Source organism: Toxorhynchites rutilus, chromosome 2, assembly GCF_029784135.1.
Source record: "Toxorhynchites rutilus septentrionalis strain SRP chromosome 2, ASM2978413v1, whole genome shotgun sequence".
NCBI lineage: Eukaryota > Metazoa > Arthropoda > Insecta > Diptera > Culicidae > Toxorhynchites > Toxorhynchites rutilus.
Window position 1 is genome coordinate 182,586,663 of NC_073745.1, and position 23,011 is coordinate 182,609,673.

The 23,011-nt window shown below is 39.7% G+C and overlaps 1 protein-coding gene across 1 annotated transcript in view; it reads left to right on the forward strand.

The window, feature by feature from the left end:
* LOC129768923 (G-protein coupled receptor dmsr-1-like) overlaps nt 1-23,011 on the forward strand; it is a 116,297-nt gene that overhangs the window by 77,388 nt on the left and 15,898 nt on the right. The gene's annotated exons all lie outside the window — the stretch shown is intronic.

Below are 23,011 nucleotides of genomic sequence, written 5' to 3' on the forward strand. Positions count from 1 at the left end.
AATCAATTTCCCGTTCCTTAAGCATACACGATAACTCCTCAACTCCGTTTACCAGCTCATCCTCGCTAGCTTCGTCATCGTCAGTGTCGCTTGGTACTTCGGAATTTCGAAGAGGTTCTAGTTTATCGTTTTCATGGATTTCACAAACTTGGCGCTGGAGTTCACGAAGTTTGACGAGCTACTGCTACGACATTCTTTGCGTTGCCGTGTAAAGCTGCCATGGTTGAATATCAAACCTTTGAAGCAGTTCATCGATCGACTCTTCAATAGTTGCTGTGGTGTGCCTGTTTGTAGGTTCGATCATGCGTGGAATATAGACACATAACAGAAAATACTCAGGTTGGTTTTGTACACAGGGTAAAGGTATTTAATGTAAGTCCATGTGCGATTAACATTGAAGCTGTACCCTTTGAAGATTTTTTTAGATGCACTATCAAGAACTCATTAGGGACATGACTGAAAAAAATCTGAACTACTGGAATTCTTAAACGCTGAAACGAGTTTGTTACAGATTAAACGAATTTATGTGTTCATCTGACTACAGAGTTATAACATGTTATAATAATTATCAACAAGACATTAACGCCAAGCATACCTCTATGTAATTCTAATATACTTCTAATGTCAAAATCCAATGACAGCATTTTCCCCGAACCTCGTCTTTTATTGTGATGTCTACCGCTTCGTGTACTTGGTTAACCAGCTTAAGCTCATTTTTATTTGTCATTGTGATTCTAAACGGCGTTAACTGGCGATTGAAAATGTCTGTCATATCCTCCCAATTCAACGCGTTGAATGGAAGGTTATATTTTGTCACCAACTTGACTACGCTCCCGGCGACACGTTTATTTGTACCAAAGCATGATCACTAGGTAAACTAGAAAATTTTGATCTTCTCCTCCTGTCCGCACCTTGTTCCGGAGCCGGATCACCTAACTCCATTAGGTTGTAGATCCTGGAATAGAATGTGGAAATCTTCAGTCTGAGAAAATTTGATACCGAACACAGTTGCAAAACATCTTAATTGATGGATTTAAGCTACATTTTGGAGGTAAAAAACTTAAAAATAAGTGGTTAAAATTGGTTATTATTAATTTTATTTCAAAAATACATAATAAACTTGATTGTTTCTAACAAACCAAATAAAAGTACTCTGACCGCTCCACAATTTGTTCTTTGACACCCAACTTCTATCTTTCTTAATTTCGCTGCAATATTATTTTAAACAATTCCTAGTGAACCTTAAAGTAAAGTCTCTAAAAATCACGATTTTATTCCAATGCATTTATAATAGCCAATTAACTTTCACCTAAACGTTGAAATATTTTTTTTTTGAAATAAATCATATTTGAAATGTATTTTTTCCCAATTTTTTTTTAACCGAAATTTCCGGCATAAATCGTTCCAGAAAACAACTCCAACAGAATCAACTGCTCAGAAAAAGTGTAGTAGGCTAGAAATATTGTGGCGCGGGAGAAACATCCTGGGTATAAGACGGTCTGTGATACCGTGCGCGAGTGTACGAGTTATGATTTCGCGCGCTAAATGTCTGAATCGGTGGAACACAGGTTTGCGTGTGATAGACCGCCGCTTCCGACGGCGGGTCGGCGGTAAACTCGAATCGGGTCATCTTGGCGGCCTTGGCCGCCTCGATTCCTTATCCTCATTAAATGGGGATTTCGCCCCCATTACATTGACTCAAGAATAAATTCTAAATAGAAATTACGCTTTTTTCTGTGAGGCTTTATATCCATGATCAGTGTTGCCACATTTTGATCTGTACCAGAGGGATTCAAAATCTTACTAATTTGTACTTTTTTTTCCAAAAACCTGTACTATCGAAAATATTCGTTGTAGAGGAAAAACTCATTTATTAGCATGAAAAAAAATCTCATTTATTTACTGCTAATACTACAACTAAATTTGCAAGTTATTCATGTGTTTCATGAGGCTTATACATAGTTTTCTTCTGAATCTAGATTGCATACTATTTTTTGACGTGGGACTACGTCTAACCGGAGTATATGAGGGGTAAAATGAAAACCTAAACACAGAAGGAAAAAATGAAAGATTCCGAATGCTTATAACACGAACATTTTTTTACTGGATCGGAAAGATCTTTATATCAATCGATAGGGAATATTTCTACGCTTCTATCGCAATTAATGAAATATAATTTTTCATTAGATAAACAATAAAAACGCCCTAACTGCCTCATTTTGATTGGCTCGATCTACAGTTTCCCTAACACAGCCATCTAAACCAAGCAGTCTTAGGGAAATCGGCATTCCAAATACACGAAAGTCGGGGGCATTTTTGTTCTGGCTGAAATGTGTTTGCCTAACACAGACTTCAAAACCAAGATGTCTGGAAAAATCGGCTCTGCAAAAAAATGCAAACGAAGTTTTTTTTTATTAATCCGTTTATTTTTACAGGCTCAGTTACATAAGATTAAAGGAGCCATACTCCTGACAATATTTCTACTAGCATATATTAACATGTTTCCCTAATTCTATGGTTAATAAAATAGGAAACCGATTACTCGCGGTCGACTCGAGTTTAGAAGGGTGACACATTTTCATTAGGAAAAGGATGGGATGTAAGGAGATGTGTTAACACTCACACTCACATTCACATTCACATTCACATTCTCATTCACATTGACACTTCACACTCAATTCTTAAATCCTTACATCTAATATGTATTTACAATTTAACTTATTCTAATGTTAGTAGGATGGGAACTGATAGCTCGTGAAGGACAAAAAGGAGGGGAAAAGGATGTATGAACACTCACACTCGAAGATCGATAGCTTTAAGGAAAACATATATTTGGAACATGTAATCAAGGTCTAACCGAGCCAACACATCTCTCACCGGCATATTGAGCTGCTTTCCTCGAGCCCGAAGGGAGTTTCCTAAATTCGATCTGGCGACAAGATATAACTCGCACGACCAAACAACGTGTTCGATGTCGTGGTAACCGTGGCCACAAACGCAGAGATTGCTGTTGGCAAGATTAAAACGAAAAAGTAACGCGTCTTACGAACAGTAATTAGACATGAGTCGGGAGAAGGTGCGAATAAAGTCCCGACTCAAGTCCAGACTTTTGAACCACGGTTTGAGGCTAACCTTAGGGATAATTAAGTGAAACCACCGGCCCAATATATCTTCGTTCCATCTGCGTTGACAGTTAACGATGGTATTTTTACGAATTAAAGAATAAAATGAATTGAAGGCGATTTGACGCTGATAAATGTCGCCTTCAATCGCACCCACCTTTGCTAATGAGTCAGCCCTCTCATTACCCGGAATCGAGCAATGTGAAGGGACCCAGACAAAGGTGATGACACAACAGCGTCTGGATAAAGCACTCAAAATTTCTCGCATTCTCTCAAGGAAGTACGGCGAGTGCTTTTCCGGCCTCACTGAACGGATAGCTTCGACAGAGCTAAGACTATCCGTTACAATGTAATAGTGTTCAACAGGTCGTGAGGCGACGTTGTCCAGCGCCCAGTGTATTGCTGCCAATTCAGCAGCGGTTATTCATTATTGCATTGAAGGATATTCCTTCATATGCTCTGCTCACTGAATTTCTACGCATACTATTTGATGATTAGGCAAAATGTTTTTTACCATTTGTTGCGATAACGCCTATAGATTAAACAATATGCGTTCGACGTACATGCCAAAATCGAAACTGAGTGCCCGAAGTTCATCAAATCAAGAAAATTCGCGGTTCGAGAAGTACAGGGTTTTCCAACTTTAAATTCCGAAAGTAAATTGAAATAAAACACACTTAGAATTAGAATTTATTTAGAACTTTAGAACTTAGAACTTTTATCTCAAATTAAAGTTTGGTTTATGCCATTATGTGTAAAATACAACATCATTCAAATGTCCACCTAGGGCTTCCTCGCACACCTTGATCCGGAACAGGTAATTTTCGATGACTTTTCAGCACATATGGGGCGGTATCTCGGTCATAACTTCACGAATGTTGTCTTTCAAATGTTCAAGAGTTTGCGGAGAGTTGGCATAGACACGGTTTTTCGCATAACCCCACAAAAAAAAAGTCTAGCGAATTCAAATCGCATGATCTGGAATTGGCATCACCAAAACGCGAAATTATACGTCCCTCAAATTTCGTTCGCAATATGGCCATGTTCGGTCGTGTTGTGTGGCACGTGGCGCCGTCCTGCTGAAACCACATGTCATCCGCTTCCATATCTTCAATTTGTGGCAAAAAAAATCGGTTAACATGCGGCCATAGCGCTCACCATTCACAGTTACCGTCTCGCCGTCCTCATTTTCAAAGAAATACGGCCCGATGACTCCACCAGCCCATAATGCACACCAAACAATGACTTTTGGCGGATGCAATGGTCTCTCAACAATCACGTGTGGATTTTCTGAGCCCCATATACGGAAATTTTGGCTGTTCACATAGCCACCGAGCTCGAAATGTGCCTCATCGCTGAAGAAAATTTGATGCGAAAATTCAGCATTTTGTTGCTGTTGTTGGTATGCCCGACGCATTCCATGGTCACCACGCTCTAATTTTTGTACCAGTTGGACTTTATATGGATGTAGGTGCAAGTCCAAATGCAAAATTCGCCACAATGATGTGTTTGACAAGCCCAATTGCTGAGCACGCCGTGGAATCGAAACATTCGGGTCATACTCCACACTGGCAACAACAGCAGCAATATTTTCGGCCGAACGCACATTACGATGATGCACAGGTTTCACAATATCCGCTAGGAATCCAGTTACGCACTACATTAGCGATTGTGTGCTCTGTAGGCCGTCCATGACGACCAAAATCCGTCCGTAATGCTCGAAAAACATTTGCCGGTTTTTCATCATTTTTATAGTATAATTTAACAAAATTAACACGTTATGCGATGCTAAAACGATCCATATTGTAAAATGGCAGACATTCAGCTAACGATATGACGCTTTGGTTGACAGCTATGTCAAACGGTTGTCAGCGCAGGGCTGTATACTTTCGGAAGCCCGAAATGGAAAACCCTGTACAAACACTTGAGAGATGCAAACTTCAGAAGGAAACGTAAAATAGAATAATCGTTTGATAATTCTTCCGTTCACATATTTTGTCCTAGGCATCATACCAAGCGTAAAAAGACTTTAATGACAGTTTACTTGTTTACTTGTAACGAAGAACATTCTCTATCACAATGCATGAATTGACCTTACATGACATTATACAATCTTTTTACTCACAAGGCAAATATATGGAGTTCAATTGAATTTGGGAATTATTTCATTCCATCAAAAATTTGATCAATACAAACAAATGATAGCTAAGCTAAGGTAATCCCACGTCAACCTTGCGGTTATATCATAGATATAACTCACCCATTTTGACGTAGAACTACGTCTTTCATTAAGGGTGTCAAATCAGAAAACAGGTCACGTTTTTATGAAATTAAGTTAACGTTAATCACTATTTTTGCCACGAACGGATTTTGGCGATTTACATACCAAATGAATCGGAAATTCCCTTAGATTTGTTTGATAAGCTATACATTACAATCCCATGGTGTGTAAATGGTTAAAATTCATGAAAATTATAAGCGTTTCTATTTTCCCATACATTTGTTCTGTCCATTTGTGTGCTATCCCGAACAGAGCTGTCAATAAGTCTCCGTGAACAAAGGAAACGAAAAAGAACGAAGGGGAATATTTGCCTAGAGTATAAACAATGGATCTCACTGGCAAACTTTCATTCTTCGTGAGGACACCGACTGAACAACATCATTGCTGGGCGAGCTGGACGGTGAGGAGTGGAGGAGTAATACGAGGAAAAAGTAAAGTTTTCCAGGGGCCTTTTTGAAGGTTAGAGACGAATTAACTAAAGAAGTTTAAAGTCTCACGTGTCTTAGTTTCGGATTGAGCTGTGGACGCGACCAAATTACTGACTCGCTGATGCCTCTAGCATTGCAATAATTGCATCAAACTGACGCCATTGCATTAGGGTTCTGAGCTATACAATTGTGTGGAAAATCATCAAGCTAGGCTATCGGCAGCTCACCAGGAAAATAAATGTTCTGGAATTTTGCCTGTGATTTGGTTTCGCATGACGATAGCAAAACTCTATACACGAAGGATGGCAGCTAAGCTGATCTAGATCGGTAATTTTAACAAAAAGGGCTTCTGTTGAGAAGAGCGCAGTACGGAGATAAGTGTGTGCATATGTAATTGCTTCAAGCCATCAATATATGGATATTTTTGTGTGTGTACGTGCGTGCGTTTTAATGTATTGTGCTGTTGCGGGTGAACATGTTGATCCGAACATGATGACAAGGAGGGGAGATAGCGGGAGGGAAATATTTGCGCTAGGGTATTAGTAATGAATATCTGCTGAGACAAATATTCAGCCTTTTTCCAAGCAGTTGACATTGTTTGTTTTCCGTCATCATAAAGTCTTCGTTGGTGCCTTTGACATTGTATCAATGCATTGAATTGACGCTATGGTAAAACAGGTGTTAAGGTTGTGCATCAAAAAATTATTTGGGAATACCAAGTTATTCAATAAGTTATAATAAGTAATAAATTTATTTGGGTTCGCGTGCCAGTTGCAAAACTCCCTTCAACTAGGATTGCATTTGCGCTAATCTTGATCATAATGAAGCAGTACTACTCTTTTCGAGCTTGTTAAGAATAACAGGAAGAGTTTATTTAGTTTATTTAGTCACCAGGAAAATAAATGTCGTTCTGGAATGTTGTATGTGATTTGGTTTCCTCGCCAGTAGCAAAACTTTCTCCACTAAGGATGATAACTGTGCTTATCTCGAGCATGTATTGTTCTGAGAAGACAAGAATGAATCATCAAACAATAACCGTCAAATTCTACAAGAAAAAACATATTTCAGAGTGACCAAACTGGTAGAATGGTTATTTTTCTAAAATTTCGTAGCATTATAAAATAATATTCGCAGTCATAAACAAACGACTTGAATTAAAGTACAGCGTAGTTTTACGTCAACAATGCGGTCGTGTCTTGGACACAACCTCCTATATATTTTTTTTTCTAAATATATATTTTATTAAGGCACATATGGCGTTAGTCTGACGGGGCCGGGAGTTAAATATTTTGACAATATTTGTCTTACGACTATGTTAGTAATATGTAACCGATTACTCGCGGTTGGCTCGAGGTTAGTATTACAAAGATTCTCATAATTGGAATGTTGCAGTCTCCAGTACTATGTATGTGTGGACGACACGGGATACTTCCTATTGGGGTGCAACTGATCATTAATCAGCGACGCCCCACTAGTCTGTACCTCATGTCAATCGTGGTGCATCTTGCTTGACTCGAGGAATCCAGGGTAGAATAGTCACTGGGCGGTACAATCTTCAGCTCGTGTAGAGTTGTCATGAGCGGTACAACCTTTGGCTCTTGTTGAATGTTAAGTGGCCTGCACAACCTTCGACCTGTGTATATGTAAAGAGTATGTGTATGTATTGCCGTGACTAAGTAAAAGTTTATCGATCGGATAGGAGGGATATGATACAGGGATACAACGGAGGAAACATCATTAAACGTTGACATCGGCGTTTCTGAAGCATAAGATCAGGATCGCGGCTACCTAAGATATCCCGGACGGGGATAACCGATTGTATGCCTAGTGCCCTCAATACTCTGGAAAGCTGAGAGCGGGCAGTATGGAACCGGATACACGACCAGACAACATGCTCGATGTCGTGGTAGCCATCGCCACAATCACAAAGATTGTTTGCAGCGAGCCCAATGCGATAAAGATGCGCGTTTAGGTTGTAATGATTGGACATAAGTCGAGATAACACGCGAATGAAATCACGACCTACATTCAATCCCTTGAACCATGCACTCGTCGAGACCTTAAGGATAATCGTGTGTAACCAACGACCGAACTCATCTCCACTCCACATGCGCTGCTAACTTACGAGCGTGTACTGACGAGGAATGTGGAAAAATTCATTATAAGCAATTTTCCTTTCAATAGTGTGCCTTCTGATGCACCCACCTTAGCTAGCGAGTGCGCTTTCTCATTCCCCGGAATCGAGCAATGAGAGGGAATCCATGCTAAGGTAATCATGGATAATTTTTCGACCAAAACACTCAATAGATGTCTTATTCTTGTTACGAAATAAGATGAGCGTTTATCAACTTTCATTGAGCGGATTGCCTCTATTGAGCTGAGACTGTCTGTAAAAATAAAATAATGGTCGATGGGCAATGTTTCAATGATCCCTAGTGCGTAGTATATCGCACCCACAAGGATCTTTGAGTTTGAAAGAGGCACTGGAACTTTCATTGAAGATGCCGAAGCCAGTGGACCCGTTAATGAATGAACCGTCAGTAAAGAACATTTTATCAGATCTAACTTTCCCATATTTTTCCGAAAATATCGACGGAATAACATTGGATCGTAGATGATCTTGGATTCCATGGATTTTTTGTCTGATGGACAGATAAAAAATGACAGAGGAATTGCAAAAATATGGGAAGCAAACTTGGTTGGAGATGCCTGGTGAAAGGTGCACGTCGTGAGTAAGATACTCATGGTATAAAGACATAAAACTTGACTGAGGAGTCAGTTGGAGTAGATTTTCGAAGTCACCAATGGATTCGTGATCTTGCAACGGATGAGAAATCTGTAGGATAATTCTGTGAACCGAAGAGTAAGCGGGGGTACTCCTACCAAGACTTCGAGACTCATCGTATGTGTCGAATGCAAACACCCCATGGCTATACGCAAGCAACGATATTGTATTCTCTCCAGCTTGAGAATATGAATCTGATCGGAAGCTGATAGGAAGCAAAAACTGCCATATTCTAAGACTGATAATATCGTTGTTTTGTACAACTGAATGAGGTCTCCTGGATGGGCACCCCGGTAATTGTTTGGAGAAAATTGATTCTTTGCTGGCATTTCTGTTTCAAATACGCAATGTGTCTGCCCCAGGTACACTTAGAATCAAAATATACACCCAGGTATTTGAAAAACATCGAGTGCCTGATCGTTTTGCCGGATAGGTGGAGCTGGAATCGGGCGGGTTCGTGCTTCCTAGAAAAAACGACCATTTCAGTTTTCTCCGTAGAGAATTCGATACCCAGCTTGAGGGCCCACGTGAACAGATTGTTCAGGGTATCTTGCAACGACTTTTGCAGAACGACGGGATTAGTACCCGTGATGGAAATAACTCCATCGTCTGCATGTTGTCTCAGCGTGCAGTCTCTAGTTAGACAATCATCCATATCATTGACGTAAAAACTTTACAAAGGGGGACTTAGGCAGGAGCCTTGTGGTAGGCCCATAAAACTGTATCGAGAAGATTTCGAGCTGCCATGAGAGAAAATCATGTGCTTTTCTGACAGTAAATTGTACAAGAAATTATTCAGAGTTGGTGAAAGTCCACGATTATGAAGCTTCTCTGAGAGAATTTCCATGGAAACTGAATCAAATGCCCCTTTGATATCAAGGAAAATAGAAGCCATTTGTTCTTTACGAGAATTCCACCATCGAAAAATTCTCATAATCGCTTTGAAGCGTTATATCGCGTACGATATGTTGTGCAGGGACAGAATCGGGACAAACCTTTCTTGCAAATTCTAAAATCCAACGGTAAGAGTATTCCTCACTTTCGTTAGTATGGTTCCAGCCACGTATTCTCCTAGCCGTATTCCAAAGAGTGCTCATAGCGATCTCCCTTGGCAAACCATTGACGAATTTCCGCCAATATTCACGCTTTTTTGCTTTAATCAAACCTTTTAGTTTGGCTTCTAGAGCTTGGTACTTTCGAAACCATTCCACTAATCCAGGTTTCCTGAATTTTTTGAAAACGGATGATTTTTGAAGGTAGACCTTTGAACACTCCTTGTCCCACCAAAGTGATGGAGGACGACGTCGGAAAGTGGTAGCAGGAACACGTTTCTTTTGAGCTTGAAGTGCACTTTCGTAAATCAAACTCGATATAAAGTTATATTCTTCGAGTGGAGTAAGTTCATGCATTGTAACAAGTGCTTCAGATATTATTTCTGCAAATTTTCTCCAGTCAATATTTTTCGTGAGGTCATACTCAATATCGACTGACTCACGAGAACCTGATTCATTGGTGATCGATAAAATTATTGGCCGGTGGTCACTACCGTGGGGATCTTGGATTACCTTCCACGTGCAATCCAGGGATAACGAAGAAGATCAAAGTTATATGTCTAGCATGCTTGCCCGTGCAGGAGGGTTGGCTATTCTAGTTGCTTCCCCAGTATTCAAAACTGTCAATTTGAAGTTGTCGCACAGATCATAAATCAAAGTGGCACGGTTGTCATCGTAGAGTGATCCCCATGCTGTTCCATGGAAGTTGAGGTCACCTAAGATTAGCCGCGGCTCCGGCAATGCCTCGATGATATCAAAAAACTGATGGTGGGCAACCATAGTTTAGTTTAGCAACCATAGCAGAGATCTTTGCCATTGATTTGTGTCTGGCAAGCGACAACTTCAATGCCTGTCATCGATGGGAGAGTCACTCTATAGAAGGAGTGACATTTTTTGATCCCCAATAGTACGCCACCAAACGAGTCATTTCGATCGAGGCGAATAATGTTGAAATCGTGGAAATTCAGCTCGTCGGTTGAAGAAAGCCATGTTTCACAGAGGGAAAATACATCACAGTTCGAACTATGAACTAAACATTTAAATTGATCTAGTTTAGGGAAGATGCTTCCGCAATTCCACAGTGGTCAAATCCTTGACCTCTTGAACTGAACCAGGCATCGAGGGAAATGAACGCTGCTAAAAAGGCACATTTTTCTTTCAAAAATGTTCTCACAATCGGAAGCAAACATAATACTATGCTTTTAAGAGGGTCATTTATATTTAAAGCATTCAAAATGTTGTCCACCAGATCGGAAAGTGCAAGCAAGCCAGATTGTGGCTGTTGCCACGCCCGCGTAAAAGGAACAGACGGGTTGGGTGCTGCGCCGGGAAGTGCCGAGGACCCCTGGTGCGTAGAAGAACCGCTTAAACCAGGAGGTACTTGCTTCGGTCTGTTCTCAGCACGTTCGATACGAGGTTTCATTCCAACTTGGGAAGTTTCGGTCTCCTTTCTGGGGAGTGATGGAAAAAAAGTAATTTTTTAAAAGTAAAGTAATGGGGAGTGATGGAAAAAAAGTGATGTAAAAAAAATAATTATAGAGTAGGTATTCCCGCATGATGAGGTCAGTATACTTCGGGTCATCATTCTGTTGAAAGTAGTAATCACGAGGGAGAGCCAATTTTCGCACGGAGCACTGAAGGTTACGTTTCAGGATGTTAAATGAAGCCCTCTTGTCCATCACCAAATTTATAAACTCTGTGGTTCCAGTTCCAGAAGCCGACATTGTACCATACATCATCTGACTGTCGCCGCCGTGTTTTCCACCAAAGCACCAATCGTGGTTTCCTTCACACTACCTGTCCTTCATCCGATTCAAAGAGATTGGTTTTAATCTCGTCCGTATGAAGGTCCTTGTTCCAGAACTCTTTAGGTCAGTTTACATATGCCTTAGCAAACTGTAATCGTTTTTTTTCATATTCGCCTTTGAGATGAAAGACTTTTCACGACCAACAAGACCTCTCAGATTATTTCCGTATGCTACTCTCTGGACAGTGTCTGTGCTGACAGATCTTCCAATGATGCCGACTACTTCGCTAGTCATTTTAGGAATGTTTATTTTAGAGTTCTTTCGAAATGTTCGCACAATTACTCGTTCATCATCAGAAGACAGGATACGTTTCTGTCTTCTACTCCGGAGATTTTCTATGGTTCCTTCGTATTTCCATTTGTTTATGATTTTCTTTGCTGTATAGTGGGTTCTTCCGACATTATTTGTTATTTCCTGCAATGTATTTCCACGACAATTCATATTTATTATCATTGTACGTATAACAATATCTTATTCCTCTAACCGTTTTGATTAAAACTTTTCCAAACATCAATAAAAAACAAAAATCGTGGGGTTGTATCCGAGACACGACCGCTTAGGACGTAGGACTACGCTTTTTTTTTTAAATTTGTTGGTTTATCATTTCGAATATTATTTGCGAATGCGTCAAAATTTCATAAATAACTCTTTAGTAAAAAGTTCCACGGACCCTGAAAAGCTTAAATGACTTGCGTGGTTTTGTAGAATCGTTTCGAGAAGCAACGATTTTTTCTTGACTTTGCAAGAACAATACACTAATTGGTCATATATCGCAATTTGTTTGAGTATTTAACGAGAGACATCTTCCGTGTATCGGCATTCAACAAGCTTCAAACACGCGTCTAATAGATGCACACAGTTGCAGCGATAAACTTCAAGTGAAATATTCGCTAGCGTTCACAGTTCGAGGGGAACCATAAAACACAAAACGAGCAGAATAAGCGACCTTTGTTGTTTCGGTCACAGAAAGATTACGAGAATTTTCCTCAGAGGAGATGCAATACTTATACGCTCACGACAGCTTACTTACTTCGCAAATATTCTGTTTTCGCTATCCCCCTTCGTTGTTGCTATTCTTCTTCTTCCTCTTCTTCGCACCGTCCGACGCGAATCTTTTTAGACGCTCCTTGGTCGGAATTCCGTCCTTATGAAAATGATCAATCATTGCATTGTAAATGCTTTTATGATCAGCAGCACCAAGCGATACTGCGGCGTAAAAGCCGTCATGTTCAAATGTAAGAAACTTCACACGTGAAAAAATCTGTACCAATCTGTACTTTTTGACGAAAATCTGTACCGTACAAATACTGTACCAAAAATAACGAAAAAGTCTGTACCTTTCCAGATAAATCTGTACGTGTGGCAACACTGCCCATGATGTTTTTCTAATATTTCTAACCTACTACACTTTTTCTGTTTGGTTGATTCTGTTGGAGTAGTTTTCTGGGGAGATTTGATCCGGCACAACTCGAATCATGTACAATTGAATCAGTATATAATCGAGTCCGGCTTATATTATGTTTTGTAATTATGGTACATTAATTGTGTGGTAGTAGAAACCAATGCATTCTTAGCGCGTGATTTTTGTGGCTTCTAATGAAGTAAACATGACTAAAAAGTGACATTGACAGAAGGTTGGTTCAACAATGAATGGTATGCGAAAAATTGAGAAATTGTTCAGGCGCTCTATCACAATTTTTGACGTAGGACTACGTCTTTCATTTCTATACTGGGGTGTAAGTTCGAACTTTCGAAAACGAAAGCGTTACGCCAGAGAACGAGATTTTGAGTGTTAATAGCTCCTGAACAACTGAACGAAATATTATGATAAACACTTCAATCGAAAGATAAAATGTCTACGCGTTATATGCTTCTTATTTTTTGATCCTTAAACTTGTTTCAATAGCCCTAAAATTGCTTTCAAAACAGGCTATTGAAATCACACCAATCGGTATATAAGCAAGTGCCGCTCGAACATCCACTCAGTTATTATTGCGTAACGATTGAGGTACGATCGCTGGAATGGATGGATGTTTCCCTAACACAGACTTCAAAACCATAGAGCCAGGGGAAATTGGCATAGCAAATTAGAAGCAAACAGCGGGTACTTTTGTACTCGTCTGCGTTTCTGAAAATTGGAATGTTTCCCCTACACAGACTTCTAAATCATGGAGCCAGGGGAAATCGGCATTGCAAAATAGATGCAAGCTGCGGGTAGATTTGTACTCGTTTGCGTTTTTGCAAATCGGAATGTTTCCCTAACACAGTTTTCAAAAACATGGAGCCTGGGGATATTGGCATTGCAAAATAGATTAAAAACACGGGAAAAATTTTTTTTCCCAAAATATATTTTTTATTAAGGCACATGTGGCGTTAGCCTGACGGGGCCGGAAGTCCAATATTTTGACAATTTTTGTCTTACAACTATGTTAGTAATATGTAACCGATTACTCGCGGTTGGCTCGAGGTTAGTATTACAAGTGTTCTCATATCATAATTGGTATGTTGCAGTCTTCGATGCTCTGTACGTGTGCCCGACACGGGATACTTCCTATTGGGATGCAGCTGACCATTAATCAGCAACGCCCCCCTAGTCTGTACCCCATATCTAGCGTGGTGCGTCTTTCTCGACTCGAGGAATCCAGGATAGAATGGTCACTAGCCGGCGCAATCATCAGCTCGTGTAGAGTTGTCATGAGCGGTACAACCTTTGGCTCTTGTTGAATGATCAGTGAACTGCACAACCTTCGGCCCGTACATCTGTAAAGAGTGTGTGTATGTATTGCCGCGACTAAGTAAAAGTTTATCGATCGGATAGGAGGGATATGAAACGGGGACACAATGAAGGAAACATCATTAAACGATATTTCCTTCGTTGTGTCCCCGTTTCATATCCCTCCTATCCGATCGATAAACGGGAAATTTTGTACTCGCTTAAATTTTGCAAACCAGAATTGTTTTCCAAATAGAGATTCTGAAACCAAGAAGTTGGAAAAATCGACATTGCAGGTACATTCAAGTTGGGATTACTTTTGATTGAAGAGTACAATATGATATGGTGTAGTGGATATGATCGAAGTGGATATTATATTACATATCGAAGAAATCACATTTATGAAAGCAGCGTTATAAAATTATTTGTTTACGAATGCAATCGATCGTCGTTATTGGGAAGTTGAAATTGTTGGGAAGGGGGTCTTATTTTCGCTGTGTAATTCCGAGGAATCCATTCCTTCTCAAGCGTTAATAATCCTGCTCCGGATCAACGATGATTCCAATTGTTGGGGCTTAGGGAGGGGGTATAATTGCGCTGGGTATTTCCGAGGAAGAATCGATTCCTCCTTTGAGCATTAATAAGGCTAAACGAAGTGGTATGATAATCATTTTATTCGAAAGATGAAATGTCTAAGATTTATATGCTTTTTACTGATTGATTGCTAAGTCAACGTTAGTCCTACGTCCACCTTGCGGTTATAACAAAGATATAACCCACTTGTAATTTTTTGTGGGAAAATTGGTCATGCGGGGCAAAGTGGTCACCTGGTTGTTTGGTAGTATAACTATTGACTATAGATGCCGTATTGATAGGCACCTTATGTTTGAAGAATGTAATGACTTTTGAGCCACCCTGTACTTCAGTAGAGCTGTCGCATGTCAAAATATAAAAAAAAATTATAGGAGGTTGTGTCCAAGATACGACCGCATTGTTCACGTAGAACTACGCTGTTATTTTATATGAGTCGCTTGTTCCTTCGGATATTATGCTATAATGCTGTGAAGTTTTAGAAACAACTGCATAGTAGAATAATCTCTGAAATGGTTTTTTCATTGTTGAATCAGTTGACGATAATTGATTGATGATTCATTCTTGCCCTCGCAAAACAATACACTAGCTGATCGTATGTCGCAATTTATTTAATGTCAATGCATTGAAAATTTACCTCGAACGCTATTGCGGTGGCCTTTTCGCAATTGACATAGACTCGGCTACAGTCGATTATATACATGTTGCACCAGCACCATTATTCAAATCTCATAACTACATCAATAAATCTTTGGCACCACATGGAAACAACAACAATGACATCACTTGCAAGTATCAAATATCATGCTACATGTTATTTAGTATTGTCTTAAGGGAATCGCACCTTTAGGCATCGTTCGTACAACGTAAACCAAACGCCAAACAAGCGTTCGCCATTGCATGCATACAGAGCCATACATTGGTGGCTTGAAACTACTAGGAACATAAACACTTCTTATCATTTTGCGCTATTATCAAAAGAAACGCTTCTGTTAATATTACTGGCTTCGAAAAAAGTTGCATTACTTTCTCGTACTCGAGAGAAGCGCTGTCACCCTTAGTGGAGGAAGTTTTGGTACTGGCAAGTGAAACCTAATCACATACAAAATTCCAGAACGACATTTACTTTCTTGGTGACTAAACAAGCGAAATAAACTCTTTTTGTTAATATCAACAACCTCTAAAACAGTAGCAAAGCTTCATTATCATCCATATTAGCGCAAATGCAATCCTAGTTGAAGGCAGTTTTGCGACTGGCACGCGAACCCAAATCACTTATAACATTTCAGTAAGACATTAAAGATGCTTGGTGTTCCCCAAATACTTTTTTGGCGCACAACCTTAACGCCTGCTTCGCCATAACATCAGTTTAATGTATTGATGCATTCTCAAAGGCACCAACGAAGCCCTCATGATGACGGAAAACAATGTTAACTGCTTGGAAAAAGACTGAATTATGTCACACAGCTTGTACTCTGCTGTAACACCCATCGATGCGAATTCGCTGACGAGTTTGTCAAGAGCGACCGCATTCACCACCAGTGGGGGGAGCTTGATTTTGGTCGCTGCCTGGGTAACGGCGTTTACATTTTCGACCGACGCGCCGAAGTCGCCTTCTTCGCTGTTGTTCGATGCGGTGTCACACTAGCGATGGCTCGGTTCAGTGCGAGCGCTTTTCACTGCACCAATATCGCGTGCATAATTAGATGACGCTTGCCTCGAAATGTTATCGCCCCTGGCAATGCGTTCGTTTTTTTTGCAGGGCTCGAGTCTGCCTTCATCTTCTTCTTGCTCATCACACACTACGCGAAGCGTCCAATTTATGACGCGGAAAGAAAAAAACACGATACGAATAACGCGAAAAACGAACAGAAAAACCAAACGACGATATCCAAGCTGGATTACCACTGGTGGGGTCCAATCTTAGATCGAAGCGCAGCGAAAGCAAAGTGAACCGGATTACTCAACAGTCCGATGGCGAATGAAAGTTTACCTCAGCGAGATCCACTGTTTATACTCTAGGCAAGTGTTCCCCTCCATTCTTCTACTGTTCCTTTGTTCACGGAGACTTTAAATCCTACGATTTCCCCTCAGTTGGTCGTCGATAAGTTGCTCGTTATTGACAGCTCTGTTCGGGAAAGCACACAAATGGACAGAACAAATGTATGGGAAAATGGAAATGCTTAAAGTTTTCATAAAATTTTAACCATTTACAAACCAGAGGATTCTAATGTATAGCATATTAAACAAATCTTAGGGAATTTCCGATTCGTTTAGTATGTAAATCGCCAAAATCCGTTCGCGGCAAAAATAGTTATTAACGTTAACTTTATTTCGTCAAAACGTGACCTGTTTTCTGATTTGGCACCCTTAATGAAAGACGTAGTTCTACGTCAAAACAAACAGAAATTGCTCTCTCGGTAGCCATTCGGCTGTAGTTCTGTGCGCATGGTATCTATAGCATTTAAGGCAAAATTAAGTTTATTCAATCTGATATTTTGGACAAATCATCAGTTTGGACGATTATCCACATATTCTTGGAGAGGTGAACAAATATTTTGTTTAATCTCAGCGATTAATTAGGATAGAAATTACTTCGATGTTTGGGGGCAAAGTGATCATAGACGAATAACGGATTACAATGTTTTGTTTACTAAAGCTCACATTCTGCTCTTGAAGAGGCCCTGGAAAAATATGCCACTCCAAATAAACCACGCCTCATTATGCGGAACGTTATGTGTTTCTTACTACGTTTTTGTGTGCATAAGAAAATTTAAATTGAGACTTTAGGTGAATATGCCAAGCTTATTTTATACTTATTCATACTATATCAAACATGATTTGAACAAATTTGGACAAAAAAGCACATAAATCTATCTAATTTAGCTTAATATTAGGCTGTCAAAAAAGTCCTGCGGTATTTCCGCGAGGTGTCATTGTAAGCGCGTAGTTCTAGTTGTATTCATTGTATCGAGTCATACTATAGCTTGTTGGAAAGGTATTTTTGCGCGCTATAATATAGTCCTTGACAGTGTTTTGTTTGGTTAAGTCGTTCGTTAGTTATAGTGTCGCAAATATGGAGCAAAATAAAGAGAAAATCCGACATATTTTACAGTACTACTATGACAAAGGCAAAAATGCATCTCAAGTTGCCAATAAAATTTGTGCAGTTTATGAACCCGATACAGTTTCCATTTCCACCGCACAACGATGGTTTCAACGTTTTCGTTCTGGTGTAGAGGTCGTCGAAGATGCGCCACGCTTCGGAAGGCCTGTCGTCGAAAATTGCGACAAAATCGCTGAATTAGCGGAGAAAGACCGGCATAGTAGCAGCCGTAGCATCGGTCAAGAGCTGGGGATAAGTCATCAAACCGTTATTAACCATTTGAAGAAGCTTGGATTCACAAAGAAGCTCGATGTATGGGTGCCACACACGTTGACGCAAAAAACATCTTTGACCGTATCGACGCATGTGAATCGCTGCTGAATCGCAACAAAATCGACCCGTTTCTGAAGCGGATGGTGACTGGCGATGAAAAGTGGGTCACTTACGACAACGTGAAGCGCAAACGGTCGTGGTCGAAGCCCGCTGAAGCGGCTCAGACGGTGCCCAAGCCCTCATTAACGGCCAGGAAGGTTCTGCTGTGTGTTTGGTGGGATTGTCAAGGAATAATCTATTATGAGCTGCTTCCCTATGGCCAAACGCTCAATTCGGACCTGTACTGTCAACAACTGGACCGCTTGAAGGTAGCACTCATGAAGAAGAGGCCATCTTTGATAAACAGAGGCCGCATTGTCTTCCATCAGGACAACGCCAGGCCACACACTTCTTTGGTGACGCGCCAGAAGCTCCGGGAGCTCGGATGGGAGGTTCTTTTGCATCCGTCTATAGTCCGGACCTTGCACCAAGTGACTACCACCTGCTTTTTGTCCATGGCGAACGAGCTAGGTAGTCAGAAGTTAGCCACAAAAGAGGCCTGTGAAAATTGGCTGTCCGAGTTTTTTGCCAATAAGGAAGCGAGCTTCTATAACAGGGGTATTATGAAGTTGGCATCTCGTTGGGAACAAGTCATCGAACAAAACGGCGCATATTTGACTTAAAACAGATGATTGTAACTAATTTTATGAACAAATGAAAATTCAAAAAAAAAATACCGCAGGGCTTTTTTGACAGCCTAATATTTGCGAGTGACCAATTTTCCCCCCACTAGGTGACCACTTTACCTCCAAGAAAAAAAAAGTTAGATTTTTCAACATTTTTTCTAATGATGAAAAATGTACTATTCTGAATTTTTATAGTAAAAGCCGTTTGCTATCTTGAACAACAATTAGTTTAACTTTAATATTCTTCGAAAAACAGGAATTGAAGCGGTATGTGGACGCTAGAAATGGGCATATTCCTTTAGGTGCCCACTATGCCCCCACTTCCCCTAGTTGAAACCATAGAAAAAGTTGAGGAAAATGAGGTTCGAATGTCCTACTTGTTAACCGGAAATATTACTTTTTCTATTAAATGGCATACATACGCATACAGCATCATCATTTCGACTACTGATAGCGAACGGACAGCATATTATAGTCGAATCCCGGCTTCTGAGAATGGTTATTTCTATTCTTCCATCAATGAGCGAACATTATCATCGTCTTAGAAACTAATATACAACACATTCTATTAACGGAGATTTTGCCTTTTCGCTTCGCCCTTCTTAACAGAAGTGTTGATCCCGAACAATGCTTGTTCAATGTCAATTGAACTTGACTTCATCAGACTTTTTCTTGCATTGGCTTATTGAACCGATGGCAATTTTACCGTGAATTTAGTCAATTCAGCACACTCATTCGTGAACATTCGTGAAAATGAAGAATGACTTTAATTGCTGAAGTATCTCTGATCGATTTTTGCAACGAATTTTCCGGTACAACGGATGGCATCGAACTACTATTTAGAAGTCTTTTTCATTTCTTGACATGAAACTCTGAAGTATGCTTTGACAGCACAAATCATAATTTCAATGGATGATTCTCATTCAAAATTGTGGTTAAGGCGCTTGACATGTGATGGACGTATATCATTAACTGTGGATGTGGGAGCGCTTAAATCGGCTTAAATGTAATTTCTAGTATCATTGCAATATAAGATGTGCCATTCAGATCAGTGGAAGATTCTCATTTTACCAGCCAGCCTCGTGCAATGTAAAAAGCATTAATCATGTAAGCCAATCCGAGAGCGCTTGTTGGTGTCTGTTGAATGTTCGCAAGACAGCTCCATAAATTAGGATTTCTGAGCAGTATAAATCACCACTTTGCCATGCAATAATATGGTAATGCTACGATTTGTTCCATTCGTATTTGTGTAAAGTACACTAGAAGTTAAAATGTGTTGATTACTGAGATAAATAGAGATTTTTGGTTCAATGGATCAGATTTGATTGTGGAAACACATCGCCTAACTTTCAATGATACAATGTATAATCTTAAAAAACACTTTTGAGATATATAGAATGCATAATAAACCATTACTAAGAAAACCTCTTGACTGCATGCATGTGATACGCACTTCGTGTAATGAAAATCTATTTTTCGCAGTTCCTTTATAGCCTCTTGTGATTCGTTGCTATACAAACACTGAATGGTGTCATTCAAATTGAACCAAGCGAAGCGACATTCCATTATCATTTTTGCACTATCCACAAGAATACCAAGAAAGGCGCTCCTATTTGCCAGCGTTCGTTTGAAGAGAAATTGCGGGAATCATTTTGAAAAATAAATGCCTCCATTAGAAGCCCTGCCGTGGCTTTTCATGCGATTAATTTTTCGTTCCTGCAATTCGCATAGCTTTTTGCGTGTTGGTAAGTGATAAACAAGCCACTGAAACGTGGAATATTAAATCCACACATATTTTGTTTCGGATTGGCTCGAATATTAATATAGGTGGAAGAAACAATTAATTTAAAATTAGTTATGAAGTTTATTAACTAGCGGAAACTGATGGAAAACTGAACAAGAGAATAACACATATTGCATATACCTATAGTCTTCCATCATTCTTGACCAACGCAGTAGTGCTTATTTACGCGGATGATGTAAAGATTTTCCAGCCAGTGAAACACATCGCTGACTGTCATCTGCTTCAGCAGGATTGGGACAATTTTGAGAGGTTCGTCGAGAACAATGGACTGAGCTTAAACCCCAACAAATGCTCCGTTATGACCTTTACAAGGAGAGTTAAGCCAATGATCTCCGACTATAGGCTGGGAGGTTCGAATCTACAACAAGTAGAGAATGTTCGTGACTTAGGCGTGACGATGGATCGATCTCTTTCGTTTAATTGCCACATAGAGCGAATCGTCAAAGAGCGCTGAAACTATTTGCCCTCACTCGTCGAATCGGGCAGGACTTTACCGATCCGCAAGCAATCCTTAAAATTCACACCTCCATACTCGAATATCAAATATAAACTGAAAATAAATATACCTGAGATTATATTGAAGCAGTATGTAATATGGTATGCAATACTACAAGCAAGTATTTTGTGTGAGCTGCATGAGTGGAATTTAATGAAATATACTCCCAATGTGGCCGGTTGGTAATATACTCTTCTCATTATTATTCGCACGTGCAAGGTAACAGTTTGCAGCATTCCACATTTAGCACGCATTCCTGAGTCTCGAACAAACTCGAACCAACCCATGGTATATGTGTACGAAACATATTGACGTTGTCTTCATATCACGTTTGCTCTCAATAATCAAGCGCCCGACTGTTTATTTTAAAACCTGACATCGCATTTGTGACTGAACATATTTACAACAACAGTCCTATGTAAACATGTGTTACGATCCCGGGAGCTAGTGTTTCCAATCAATCAACTGCAGAACCAATTGTAACTTTTGAAGAAAAAAAAATATTACTGATATTTCAGTTGATTGAAGAAAAACATGTGGTGTGCATCCGATTCGACACTGGACTTGATAGCAATCGAGAATTGATCGATCCAAGGGGAAACCCAAATTGAATTGAATTTTGTTAACCTTGGAAGTTTTCCAATTGGCATCTTGGTCGATTGATGATTCGTTACATAAATTTGAGATGTTCCAAAGACAGATTTATTTTTCTATCAATAATTACTTCACTTCTGTGGACGTCTTCGCTATACTTTAATTCATAGTCCTACACTGCCGTTCTATGCATAGTTGTACCATGTTACTTCACGAAAATTTTCACTTTTCTCCATAAAATGATATTTTTATGAATAATCTTCCAAAAAAACTTGTTGTTTGTTCCGTTTTTGTAATTCTATGCATAATTGTCCCACCATGTATTTTTAAACCGTAACCAAGCTTGATTGATTCAAGTGTCACATTTCATTAAACAATAGTTTACTGCTTATGAAAAACCCGATGTATTGCCAAACTGAAAAGCATGAAGCTTCTGATAGACAAATATGCTAGATAACTTTGATGGCGTTTTTCTCAGTTGCTGATTTTGGAACAACTATGAGTAGAATGGCAATACAGAGAAAATTCAATTTAAAAAGAAATCCAAAGGACTGAAATATTACTTTTTTCATTTACAGAGTTTATGCTGAAATATCAAATTGTACTTCATTCCCTATCGTATCTTGCAGACTAGCGATGACGATATTAATAAGATAGATCTGAAATATCCAGAACATTGAGTCGGACGTTTTTCGATATTCGAATGTTCGATTATGCCTGAGTCGTGCTCCCTTGGTCGAGTGGTTAGCGTCATAACTTACATGCTGGGTGTTCGGGTTCGATTCCCGTTCTGGTCGGGGGAATTTTTCGTCAAAGAAATTTCCTCCGACTTGCACTGTGATCACGCGTATTCTAGAGCTTGCCACTCAAAATGCATTCAAGGCGTGTTATTTGGCATAGAAATCTCAACTAAGTACTAATAAAAATGACGCAAGTAATACTACGTTGAGACGGCGAAGTTCCTCTAGGAACGTTAGTGCCATTGGAGAAGAGAGAGAGAGAGAATTATGCCTGAGTCAATGAATGGCAGTTTTCAAAGATGAACCAGCCGACGGCTGGAAATCTCTCAAATAAAGACAAAAAAAGATTCAACAGTTCGGCTGAAAAGTTTATTAGGTAACACAGTAAAACTATTTTTTTTTGCAAAATTCAATTTTAATATTCAACATAATCGCCTTCGAGGGTGATACAGCGATTATAGCGGTCTTGCAACTTTTTATAGTACTCTTTCGG